The sequence below is a fragment of the Schistocerca serialis genome, chromosome 2 (genome assembly GCF_023864345.2).
Source record: "Schistocerca serialis cubense isolate TAMUIC-IGC-003099 chromosome 2, iqSchSeri2.2, whole genome shotgun sequence".
Classification (NCBI taxonomy): domain Eukaryota; kingdom Metazoa; phylum Arthropoda; class Insecta; order Orthoptera; family Acrididae; genus Schistocerca; species Schistocerca serialis.
The window spans coordinates 926,492,462-926,505,017 of NC_064639.1; the positions used below are offsets into that span (position 1 = coordinate 926,492,462).

A 12,556-nucleotide genomic window follows, 5' to 3' on the forward strand; every position below is an offset into this window, starting at 1 on the left:
GGAAGACACTCCTAGCAGTGTTGAAACTCGGTAATCCGTTAAAAATAGTGACCGAGGATTGTTTTTCTTTCAATTGGAAAAAAATGTATTTTTCTTTTTGTACACAACTTACTTCCATCCCAAAAAATTTAGGCATTATGATGTCACAGAATTATACTTTTTATCACTGCGAAAATGGCTGAGACAAAACTGAAAACAAATAATGTATTAAGAACGTTGTCTAAGCCATACCCGAGAAGTCAATGGTTCTAAGCAACAATAGCAAAGTTTTTCAAAATGATCGAGCACAGCGATCTGTCGTCCTTTTCAAAATGATCGAGCACAGCGATCTGTCGTCCTTTCCTTTGCTTTATTAAGCAAATCTAGATTTCGGCTAGTGTCTAGCCACTATCAACGCACTATTTCATAGTTTCAGTGCAATTCCTAGTTCGTCAGTCCACTGTTGTTCGGGCTTCTGTCACAGTTCGTACTAGGACATGCACTGAAACTATGAAACAATCCACTGATAATGGGTATACTTGGAAGGAGAGACAGCATTGGTCGTATTTTTTTGTTTTATAACCCGCAAAATCGATTTTCGGTCACTTAGTGAATATCTTCAGTGATGTAATATACAATTTAAATTGGTAGGCACTGGTGTCAACAAGCTTACAGCGATCACATAAACTCGCTGTAAGCTTGTTGACACCAGTGCCTACCAATTTAAATTGTATATTACAGCACTGAAGATGGTCACTAAGCGACCGAAAATCGATTTTGCGGGTTATAAAACAAAAAAATACGACCAATGCTGTCTCTCCTTCCAAGTATACCCGTTATCTGGTCGTGGTGCACAGGACACTCCATGGAGTCGCCAACCACTGATAATGGCTTGGCAGTAGTCGAAATCTAGAGTTGCTTAATAAAACCTGAAAGGAAAGGACGACTGATTGCTGCTCTCCATCGTTTTGAAAATCATATCACAGTCGTTGAATACATCCACATTCCTATTTCAAGGTAACTTAACAAAGTTACTTTTTTCTTTAACAGCCATTGATACTGACACAGTAAGCTTTATTTGTGATAATACATGAACTGAAATACGGCAGTAATGTTGTAACTATTAGAACTGTAGTCAACAGTAGTCATCTGAGATATCTTTTAATTTTTACAAGAGAATAACAAAATTAAATTCGAGAAAAAAAATCTGTATTGACTTTTGTTTCGAACAGAACTCCAATCTCGGAATCAGATGTTGCAAATTGCAATGTCATCAAACAGTCTTTCCGTCTTGCAGTCGATAACTAAGCTTAGTCTTTCCGATTAAGTACGATTTGGCAAACATCAGCTGTGATCATTTCTCTTTTGAAGATTTGACACTTTTCTTCTGTTACTGCGAAAAAGTTTTTAATTACTAATTGAGACGGATGAGTGTGACACACTTTGCTCATACTGCACTTGGACATGTTACGTACCAGCATTGACAAGTCTTTGAGCAGCAGCTGGGTGGACTGGAATTACATGGAATGATTTCGTAGCGTTAGCTAACTCTACAATCTTGTGTAAACCTTGCGGAACAAAGGCCTTGCTTATTTTTCTTTTACCATTATGAATGTTGGAAACATTTTCTCAATGCTTCAGTTGGAACAAGTTTGGGGCATGTAACTGAATACCGAGAACACAACAGCACTGAAAATGCGTTTTGTGAAAATAAGTCGCATAAAACGTTAGACATTTCCACTTCCATTTCCACGACGAACATTTGGAACGTGTGTCAGCTGAACAACATATTTAAAAAGACGAAAGGTGTTGGTATAATTACATATTGGCTATTGTTTCTCTTTACCAATGGACAATTATTCTTATTCATGAATTCCTCTCTGGTATAGAAGTTGTTAAGGACAATCTGTGAACTTTGTATTAACTTTCAACTAACACTGCAGCTATAATCAGTGCGTTGTAAGTAGTCATGTAGACAAAACGTAATTGTAACGACACATACTCCAATCTAACTCCGGCATATGCAACCATTAGTCCGACTAATGCTTGTTTATGCCTGAGTTAAATTGGAATACGTGTCGTTTCAACTGCACTGCTGGCCATCCAAAAGGCAACACCAAGAGGGACCAGAGAAAGCACAGCCAAATTGATATTTTGGGAGAAAACATGTACAAAGATCACGTGGTAGAAAATAAAACCACTCGTGAAGCGAGGAAGATGCAATCAGTATTTAGTGCAGTAAGAAAGACAGATGACATTACGACCGATAATGGCTTTCTTTCTGTCCTGAAAAGTTTTAATGACTAATGAGAATCACTACTGCTCTACTGATACATGTTTATTGCGTCACTACCAGTTTCGTTCGTTATAACATCAGGTAGCTGAGTTATGTAAGAGGTTTAGTTGTCTTGTGTAACGTTAGAGGCAGTATCTGAGACTTGCAATCGTAAAAATATCCCGCCGATCGCCTGGCATAAGCAGGGCGAGCAGTAAGTGCATCGTTAATATTGGTATCAGTGAGCTGTTAGCTCAAAATGATAAAAAATTAAATATAAAAGTAGTTGCACTCGAAAGTAAAAGAATTTCCTCGTAAATGTGACTTTTGCCATAATGGAACTCCCACTCTGCAACGAAGTGAGACCTGTTCTGAAACTTATTTTCAGGAATAAAATTGTTTCGGTCCAGGAATCGAGCCCGCAAGCTCGATTTTCAGGGATAACGTTCTTCCCCAATGGGCTATCAGGGCACGGCTCGCGACGCGAAGCTATAAAGTTTCAAAAACATCGCACACTCGCCTGTAGTGTGTGTGTTCCGTTCTAGAAACAATCCCTGAGGCTGTGGCTAACCGTTTTTCAGCCGTACCCTTTCGTCCAGGAGTAAGGTATCAATCTCGCCACCTCTCTAGGGGAACGTCTGTAAAGTTTGAAAAGTAGATGCGTCAGTGGCGGATGTAAAGCTGTGACGGCGGGTCGCGGAGTCGTACCTGGATAGCTCAGTCAGTAAGAACATTGTTTACTTAAAGCAAGCCTCCTCGTTAGAGTCCTTGTCCGACACACAGCTTTTATTTACTGGAAAATTTCACACAGTCACATGATCCACTTCACACAAAAACGTCGAAGGGTGAATCTGTAGATAGACCTTGAGATGAATACTTCCTCACTTGCTTTTAAATAAATATATTCAGCAGCAATCCTATCCCAGTCCTGATATTGTCCATCATGCAGACCTCCCACACTTTTTGCTCAGCCGTACATGTTGCGTACGTTCTGCTCTATTTCATCTGGAGTTTTAAAAACTGCTAGCAGTTTTACAATGCAGGTTCTCACTTCCTGTACTTGTCTCTCGTTCCTGAAAGGCGGCTTTCAATCAGGTTGCGTGTCTTGGAGAATCATCTCAGTTGGGCGACTCCACTCGCTATTTCTTGTCAGAAAGGTCACATTTGACGGAAAGTCATCGAATAAAAATGAAGTGATATCTAGCGCTGCCGAAGGAGCTGTTATAGACTCCCTACTGTTTCTAATCTATATAAATGATTGAGACAATCTGAACAGCCATTTTAGTTGGCAGATGATTGTCTTCTACTGTCTAGTAAAGTCATCATAAGATCAAATGTAAATGCAAAACGATGTACACTAAATACAGGGCTATTACAAATGATTGAAGCGATTTCATAAATTCACTGTAGCTCCATTCATTGACATACGGTCACGACACACTACAGATACGTAGAAAAACTCATAAAGTTTTGTTCGGCTGAAGCCGCACTTCAGGTTTCTGCCGCCAGAGCGCCTGAGAGCGCAGTGAGACAAAATGGCGACAGGAGCCGAGAAAGCGTATGTCGTGCTTGAAATGCACTCACATCAGTCAGTCATAACAGTGCAACGACACTTCAGGACGAAGTTCAACAAAGATCCACCAACTGCTAACTCCATTCGGCGATGGTATGCGCAGTTTAAAGCTTCTGGATGCCTCTGTAAGGGGAAATCAACGGGTCGGCCTGCAGTGAGCGAAGAAACGGTTACAGGACACGTGTATCTGGACATGCTGGAAAATTGGCTCATGCCACAACTGGAGACCGACAGCGCCGACTTCATCTTTCAACAGGATGGTGCTCCACCGCACTTCCATCATGATGTTCGGTATTTCTTAAACGGGAGATTGGAAAACCGATGGATCGGTCGTGGTGGAGATCATGATCAGCAATTCATGTCATGGCCTCCACGCTCTTCCGACTTAACCCCATGCGATTTCTTTCAGTGGGGTTATGTGAAAGATTCAGTGTTTAAACCTCCTCTACCAAGAAACGTGCCAGAACAGCGAGCTCGCATCAACGATGCTTTCGAACTCATTGATGGGGACATGCTGCACCGAGTGTGGGAGGAACTTGATTATCGGCTTGATGTCTGCCGAATCACTAAACGGGCACATATCAAACATTTGAGAATTCCTAAAAAAACTTTTTGAGTTTTTGTATGTGTGTGCAAAGCATTGTGAAAATATCTCAAATAATAAAGTTATTGTAGAGCTGTGAAACCGCTTCAATCATTTGTAATAACCCTGTACGTCTTCTGCGAAAAGCGGAAATTGACCCCAAATAATGAAGTGTGAAATCATCCATATCACCTAGGATTGACGGACATCAAAAAGTTCAAAGAAGGGCGGGTCGTTTCGTATTATCGCCAAGTAGCGAGAGACTGTCACAGTTACAACATGCGACATGGGTGGCAAACATTATAACAGGTGCATTTTTCGTTGTGCCGAGATGTATTTTTGAAATTTCGCTATCCAGCTTTCTCCTCCGAATGATAAAATATTTCGTTGACTCCATCTTACATAGGGAGAAATGATCATTGTAATAAAATAAGAGAAATCAGAGTTCGCGCGGAAGGATTTTAGTGTTCGTTTTTCCCGCGTGCTGTTAGAGAGCGGAACGGTGGAGAAATAGTCGGAAGGTGGTTCGATGTGCGCTCTGCCAGCCATTTAAGTGTAATTCGCAGAGGAGTTATGTAGATACAGAAATAGATGTTTGGTGACGTTCTTTTATGGGCGTTATCCCGTGGGGTAAGGCATGTTTCTGCGCCCAACGTTTCATATTAAAGTACGGGGATCATCATTACAGGCTACGAAGACGTAGTCACGTTTGGTAAGCCGAAACTACGACAGAACGTTTATATAACAAGTAGCATCTGAAGATGTCTCCCTCAGATGAATGTGAAACAATCTGAAGTGTCGGGCTCTGCTTGGCCTTCTCCCCACCTTTTTTAATCAACATAGAATCGCATCACGTGGGAATAATTCAATCTTGCATTCCAGTCTTATTGAGAACATGAAACATGAGGGGTTAGCAGATGCGATGGATGTTGTAGTTATCCTGAATACGATCTTCTTTAACCTATTTTCCTTACCATATTGCCGGCCTTGGTGGCCGAGCGGTTCTAGGCGCTACAGTCCGGAACCGCGCGACCGCTACGGTCGCAGGTTCGAATCCTGCCTCGGGCATGGATGTGTGTGATGTCCTTAGGTTGGTTAGGTTTAAGTAGTTCTAAGTTCTAGGGGACTGATGACCTCAGATGTTAAGTCCCATAGTGCTCAGAGCCATTTGAACCTTACCATATTTTTTTTCTAATATTTCTGCAAGTGGTAACGGTTTAGAGCTACGTGTGGGGGCCTCTGAATTCGCGTTTCTCACAGGCCTGACAGAGTGGGCCTTCGTAACATCTTTTCAGCAGGCGACCTCCTGGTGAGTCAGGCGCTCAGTTCACCACGGCTAAGCCGCTTAGAACGGAAACAAAAGTGGACCTGTTGTCCCAGTTTTGACGAAACGCGGTCCACACAATACTGGACGCTAGCAGGAGGGCGCAGCGAGGGGAACCATCCCCCGTTAGGCAGAGCAATAATGGAGTGGGTGACAGCTGACCTGAAGAGCAGACAAGCATTCTGCTGGAAGGCAGCGGGACACCACTCCCCAGTCAGAATAACAGGTCCGTTCGAGATACAGTTGCAACCACGCGAATACGTTCGACACAGAAATTCTCCCACTTTGCGCCCGATGGACGGTTGCAACTATTTTAGACTGATCGGAGGAAATTCATCTGACTGGCTCCAAAGCCTTTAGTAAACCTGCTCGAAAGAGATCGACGCGCACTTGCGCAAAGCTTTTTGCGTTTACCTGTATATCTCAGCCTTTCGAAAATTCAATACATCATAGTGTAATTTCAATTCCGTGAGGGACTTTTCTGCTAAAATGTGTTGCATGCATAAAACCTGGGGTACCAAAAGAAAGATTCTCATTACCCTCTGTTAACGTCACTTCCAAAGTAAATAAATTTCCTCTCTTCCATATAAGGATCCGGTCACAAGGGCCGGTAATTAGCGCTCTCATACTACACTCATTGCTATAAATGACATGCGTGCATTATTCTGGCTCCCTTTGCAGGGGAGGTGGCATAGTTAGAAATAAGCATGCTATGCTGTTAAACATTTAGTAGTGAAGTTAAGCAGCATAGCTCTTAACCGGTGGACACAATGCGGCCACGCCCTGCCTACTAAACCAACGATGATTATTCTTCTCACTAAATAATTTCCGGAGTTTGTTTGGGCATTTTATACACTGTTGTTTATTCACTTAGGTACCAGTTACCTGCAATCAGCAACTAAATTTTTGTTACCACAATCAATGAGACAAGCTGAACAAATGTTTTCATCATATGCATATACTCAAATAATGTAAAAGAAAATAGGATGTTGCTGAGGAAAGTGTTTTGTCGGGAATAATTAATAAAGTTTTCAGTTAACATTCAATTTTTCTGGTTCTCCAACAAGTGCCGGCCACAAGTGGGAAGCAGAAACGTTTGACTCCATTTCATTCATAACAATCGATGTTTTTGAAAAGGTTGCAACTGCCACTCATCCTATAAATTTGATAATGAAACACTGCATACGTTACATTTATTTTCATGGTTCGCACGACGCATTCCGAGAATTTCTCATCGTAATGATCAAATATTTACATTAGTATTTTTGTGTTGTGTTGTGTTGCCTGCCTTGCACTGTAGCCATCTTTTTGAGTTTATAAGATACTGTGCCTTCTCCATTATGCAGAAAACCAGACACACGCAAACATCAATCATACTCTTCGTTAAATTTCAGTGTTAGTTTTTCTGCGTAATGTAGGCAGCACATTACTGTATCTTGACCGCAAAAAGACGACACAGTACAGTGCAGGAGGGCACAACACACATACAATAAGCACACAAAATACTTACCTACTTAAATATTTTCACTTGAAAATGAGAATAAATTCTCGAAACGCTTAGTGCTAAATGTACCCGGTGCATTGTTAAATTATTTGACTCAGAAACATTTGACCAACGCGAAGAGAGCAGAAGTGGCAACTAGCGCTACGGGTGGCCAGACAACGAACACGCGAAATATGCGTTCGAGTAAACACAAACGGTTCTGACGGTCGAAACTACGATGAAACTGCGCATGCGCAGTAGACGATTTGAAAACATTTGCACTTGTTTGTGATAGCCTTACTCGTCTCTAGAATACTGTGGAGAATAGACTCAGTCATCCATGGAATCCGGAGCCCTAAAATTTCCCGATCCTGTTTCCAAAAATTTTACGAGCATGACGAATGACCGCCATAGTATGTGGGAATCGGGTCAGCCGACAGCAGCTTCGTGCAGAAGTTGCTGCCCTGCGATTGGCCGCAAGGCAAGAGACGTGGGCGCAGCTCAAAGTTTATATGGCAAGTCTAAGAGGCGCGGACTGGGCAGTGTTATTCCCCGACGGAAAGTGACTTGGACCTTCGGGTTTCGAGTATTCGGATCCGCATCTGCTACGACGGAGTGCGGAGTCTGCGAGCACCGCCGCTCGCAGCCGCAGCGTTGGGCGTCACACCCGCGATCCAATAGTGGTAAGATGGTATTACAATGCGAGATATTGACGCAGAAGTGGGGAATATTTTGGTGAGGGATCTTTTTATTAGAATGTCTAAATCCCCACGGAGTATTAAAGTATCTACTAGTGGAGCGCAGAGGGAGTTTTCTTATTCCCTCTCTCTTCTTGCGAGGGTTACAGGTCGTTTAATCATTCATGTTGTCAAGGGCGTCAACGGCCTTACCGCAGTGGTAACACCTGTTCCCTTCAGATCATCGAAGTTAACCGCTGTCGGGCTGGGCTAGCACTTGGGTGGGCGACCATCCGGCCTGCCGAGCGCTGTTGGGCAAGCGGGGTGCACTCAGCCCTTGTAAGGCAAACTGAGGACCTAATTGATTGAAGAGTAGTGGCTCTGGTCTCGTAAAGCGCCATACGGCCGGGAGAGCGGTGTGCTGACCACATGCCCCGCCATGTCCGCGTCCGGTGACGCCTGTGAACTGAGGATGACACGGCGGCTGGTCGGAATCGTTGGGCTTTCATGGCCTGTGCGGGAGAAGATTAGTTTTAGTTTAGTTTTTTATGGGCGGAGATACCTGCTAAATTACTGATGCTAAATGCATGTTCGCAGATGATGCTGTAATTTGTCGTCTAGTAAGGTCATCCGAAGACCAGTATCAGTTGCAAAGCGATTTAGAAAAGATTGCTGTATGGTGTGGCAGGTGGCAGTTGACGCTAAATAACGAAAAGTGTGAGGTGATCCACATGAGTTCCAAAAGAAATCCGTTGGAATTCGATTACTCGATAAATAGTACAATTCTCAAGGCTGTCAATTCAACTAAATACCTGGGTGTTAAAATTACGAACAACTTCAGTTGGAAAGACCACATCGATAATATTGTGGGGAAGGCGAGCCAAAGGTTGCGTTTCATTGGCAGGACACTTAGAAGATGCAACAAGTCCACTAAAGAGACAGCTTACACTACTCGTTCGTCCTCTGTTAGAATATTGCTGCGCGGTGTGGGATCCTTACCAGGTGGGATTGACGGAGGACATCGAAAGGGTGCAAAACAGGGCAGCTCGTTTTGTATTATCACGTAGTAGGGGAGAGAGTGTGGCAGATACGATACGCGAATTGGGATGGAAGTCATTACAGCAAAGACGTTTTTCGTCGCGGCGAGATCTGTTTACGAAATTTGTCACCAACTTTCTCTTCCGAATGCGAAAATATTTTGTTGAGTCCAACCTACATAGGTGGGAATGATCATCAAAATAAAATAAGAGAAATCGGAGCTCGAACAGAAAGGTTTAGGTGTTCGTTTTTCCCGCGCGCTGTTCGGGAGTGGAATGGTAGAGAGATAGTATGATTGTGGTTCGACGAACCCTCTGCCAAGCACTTAAATGTGAATTGCAGAGTAGTCATGTAGATGTAGATGTCCTGTTCTCCAACGCTGTAATCGTGGATTTTGTGCTGTGTTTTCGTTTTTTACTCCATTGTCAATTTATAAACTTAAATGTAGTGTCATTTTATTAGTGACTAACATTTTGATATTGTCTGACTTCCGCTGGTGGCGACCTAGTGTTTTTCTATATTAATTTTTATTTCACTGTCAGATGATTAATTTCGCTTAATATCTTATTTAATAAATTATGTCTTGCTAGGTCTGTAAATTTTATTCGGTATGAATTCGACTCGAAGACTTGTTAAGTGACAGGACACAGTATGTTTTCCTCGACGGCGAGTGTTAATCGGAGGCAAGGGTATAGTCAGGGGTGCCCAGGGAAGTGTGATAGGACTCCCTGTTGTTATCTATATGCATAAATGATTTGGCGGACAGCATGGGAAGCAATCTGCGGTTGTTTGCTGATGATGCCGTCGCGTGCGATAAGGTGTCGAAGTTGAGTGACTGTAGGAAGACAAGACGATGTAGAGAAAATTTCCTGTTGGTATAATGAATGGCAGCTAGCCCTAAATGTGGAAAAATGTAAGTTAACGCGGATAAGTAGGAAGAACAAACACGTGATATTTGGATACAATATTACTACTGTCCTGCTTGACTCAGTCAAGTCGCTTAAATATCTGGGTGTAACGTTGCAAAGCGATATGACGTAACGTTGTAAAGCGATATGTGATGGGAAGAGCATGTGAGAACTGCGGTAGGGAAGGCGAATGGTCGACTTTGGTTTATTGGGAGAATTTTGGGAAAGAGTTGTTTATATGTAAGGGAGACCACATACAGGACAGTAGTTCGATCTGTTCTTGAGTACAAAAATGGTTCAAATGGTTCTGAGCACTATGGGACTTAACATCTGAGGTCATCAGTCCCCTAGAACTTAGAACTACTTAAACCTAACTAGCCTAAGGACATCACACACATCGATGCCCGAGGCAGGATTCGAACCTGCTACCGTAGAAGTCGCGCGGTTCCGGACTGCGCGCCTAGAACCGCGAGACCACCGCGGCCGGCTCTTGGGTATAGCTCTAGTGTTTGGGATCTGTGGAGTTACGGGAAAACATCGAGGGAGTTGAAGCAGGCTGCTAGATTTGTTACCAGTAGGTTCGAACTACACGCAAGTGTTATGGAGGCGCTTCGCAAACCCAAGCGGAATCTCTGAAGGGATACGTACTGTATTGTCGCATACTGCAAACAGTTTGCGTATGTTTGCAACATGATCGCCATACACAATTAGAAGGCTGTAATACTGTGGTAGAGAGGCACATACCAATTGACAGAAAGAAAGACCCGCAGGCGGACAAAGGAGGCGGCAGTTCGATCGACTCGATTATCGTGGCCATTCGCCAGTGATAAACTTCGTACCCAAAATGTTAAAATACCGTTTTGTAAAAAAGGGAATGATCACAGCCCCCGATACACAGCATGTGGCTATGAGCCGACTACGTTTCAGGCGCCTGCTGACATCTCTAGAAAGCACACTTAGGTGTGGCCATAGGCCCTCACACCAGTAGAGAGAGGTCGCAAGTAACATTCAGGGGAGATCTTGACTTTCGCACGAACTTACTTCACCGTAAAGCATAACCTTCGTCTGCCTCCTAAGTTAAGATCATGTTCCTCTCGTTAAAGACTATTGTAATACTTGTGAAAATTGTAGTACCTCTATCTCGTAGTACTTGTAATTTGGTAACACATTTGTGTTGAGACCAGCTGGCCTCTGCTAAGAGTTAGATGTACTTTACTTTTTAACTGGTTTACGGTCGTAGCGCGACTGTTAGGTCTTAGAGTTAACTTTTAGCTGTTCATAGATTCGCTTTATGTGTAATATTTTAGTCTTAATTTCACTAAGTAGAATACAAACTCCAATGTAACTGATCCAATCGTTATATTAAATTGTAACACTAACAATTTTGTCCCGTGGTGTGTACCACTGGAATCTCTTCCTATCCCGATCGAGTGACAATTCAGATCAAAACATTCCAGGTCTTAGCTATAAAGTATCTTTGTACCTATCAGCTGGACGGGCCCAACCCTGCCTAGGAAATTCTGAAGCCGCTTGCAGAATTGCAAAGGGAAGTCGTTTAGAGCTGTCAGCCTCACTACAGCGTCATGACTGTATGAAATTGTTCCATCAGATAGCCACGGCAGAATGTATTGACTTGCAATTATGAGCTATTTCGCTACAAAGTGTCTCGGGTAACACCTTACTGAAGGCGCTGCGAAGTTACGTTCTACCCTAATTTCATGTGGAAAGCGTTCGTAGCGAAAGAGCCAACCACGCTAAGAATTCCGGGTGATCTAGCGATTTTGAAGCTCGAGTGGCAATTTTGCTGCTTCTTTATTTAGTACTCTGATGACACAGATGCAAACAAAGAATTCAGAGTGGCATTGCTGGGATCGTAAGAGGTCAATATTGCTCACACGAAAGTGTGACGAGGGTACTTCTGAAAGAAAGAGAAGTTGTTTTCCCCAAATCCTGTTAAATGAACTCAGAGATTCGACATTCGAAGAAGACTGTGATAGTTTTGTTGTCATCTTGCATGTAAGTGTGAAGGTTCAAATGGCTCTGAGCACTATGGGATTTAACATCTGTGGTCATCAGTTCCCTAGAACTTAGAACTACTTAAACCTAACTAACCTAAGGACATCACACAACACCCAGTCATCACGAGGCAGCGAAAATCCCTGACCCCGCCGGGAATCGAGCCCGGGAACCCGGACGCGGGAAGCGAGAACGCTACCGCACGACCACGAGCTGCGGACTAAGTGTGAAGGACCATAAGAGTACGACGTATAGACGTATTTATTCATTTTGCTCCGCCGCTCAGTACACGAATGGGTAAGAACAAATACCCTCGTTGCTATTACTAAGAAGAGCGGAGTAGGTACGCAAGCTATTCTTCATGGTCGTTCAGTGTTTTGGCCGGCCAGGTGTGGCCGAGCGGCTCTAGGCGCTACAGTCTGGAATCGCGACCGCTATGGTCGCAGGTTCGAATCCTGCCTCGGGCATGGATGTGTGTGATGTCCTTAGGTTAGTTAGTTTTAAGTAGTTCTAAGTTCTAGGGGACTGATGACCTCAGCAGTTAAGTCCCATAGTGCTCAGAGCTATTTGAACCTTCAGTGTTTTGTGGATGCGTACTGAGTTTTAGACTTACTAACATCAAATACCCTCGTCACCAGTTTTGCAAAGGCATCGTCGCTACTGCTGTGGAGACCGAGTTGTTACTGTTGTTACGGTAGGC

At 43.3% G+C, this 12,556-nt stretch overlaps 1 protein-coding gene across 1 annotated transcript in view; it reads left to right on the forward strand.

Moving 5' to 3' along the window:
• LOC126456522 (uncharacterized) overlaps positions 1-12,556 on the forward strand; it is a 145,467-nt gene that overhangs the window by 932 nt on the left and 131,979 nt on the right. The gene's annotated exons all lie outside the window — the stretch shown is intronic.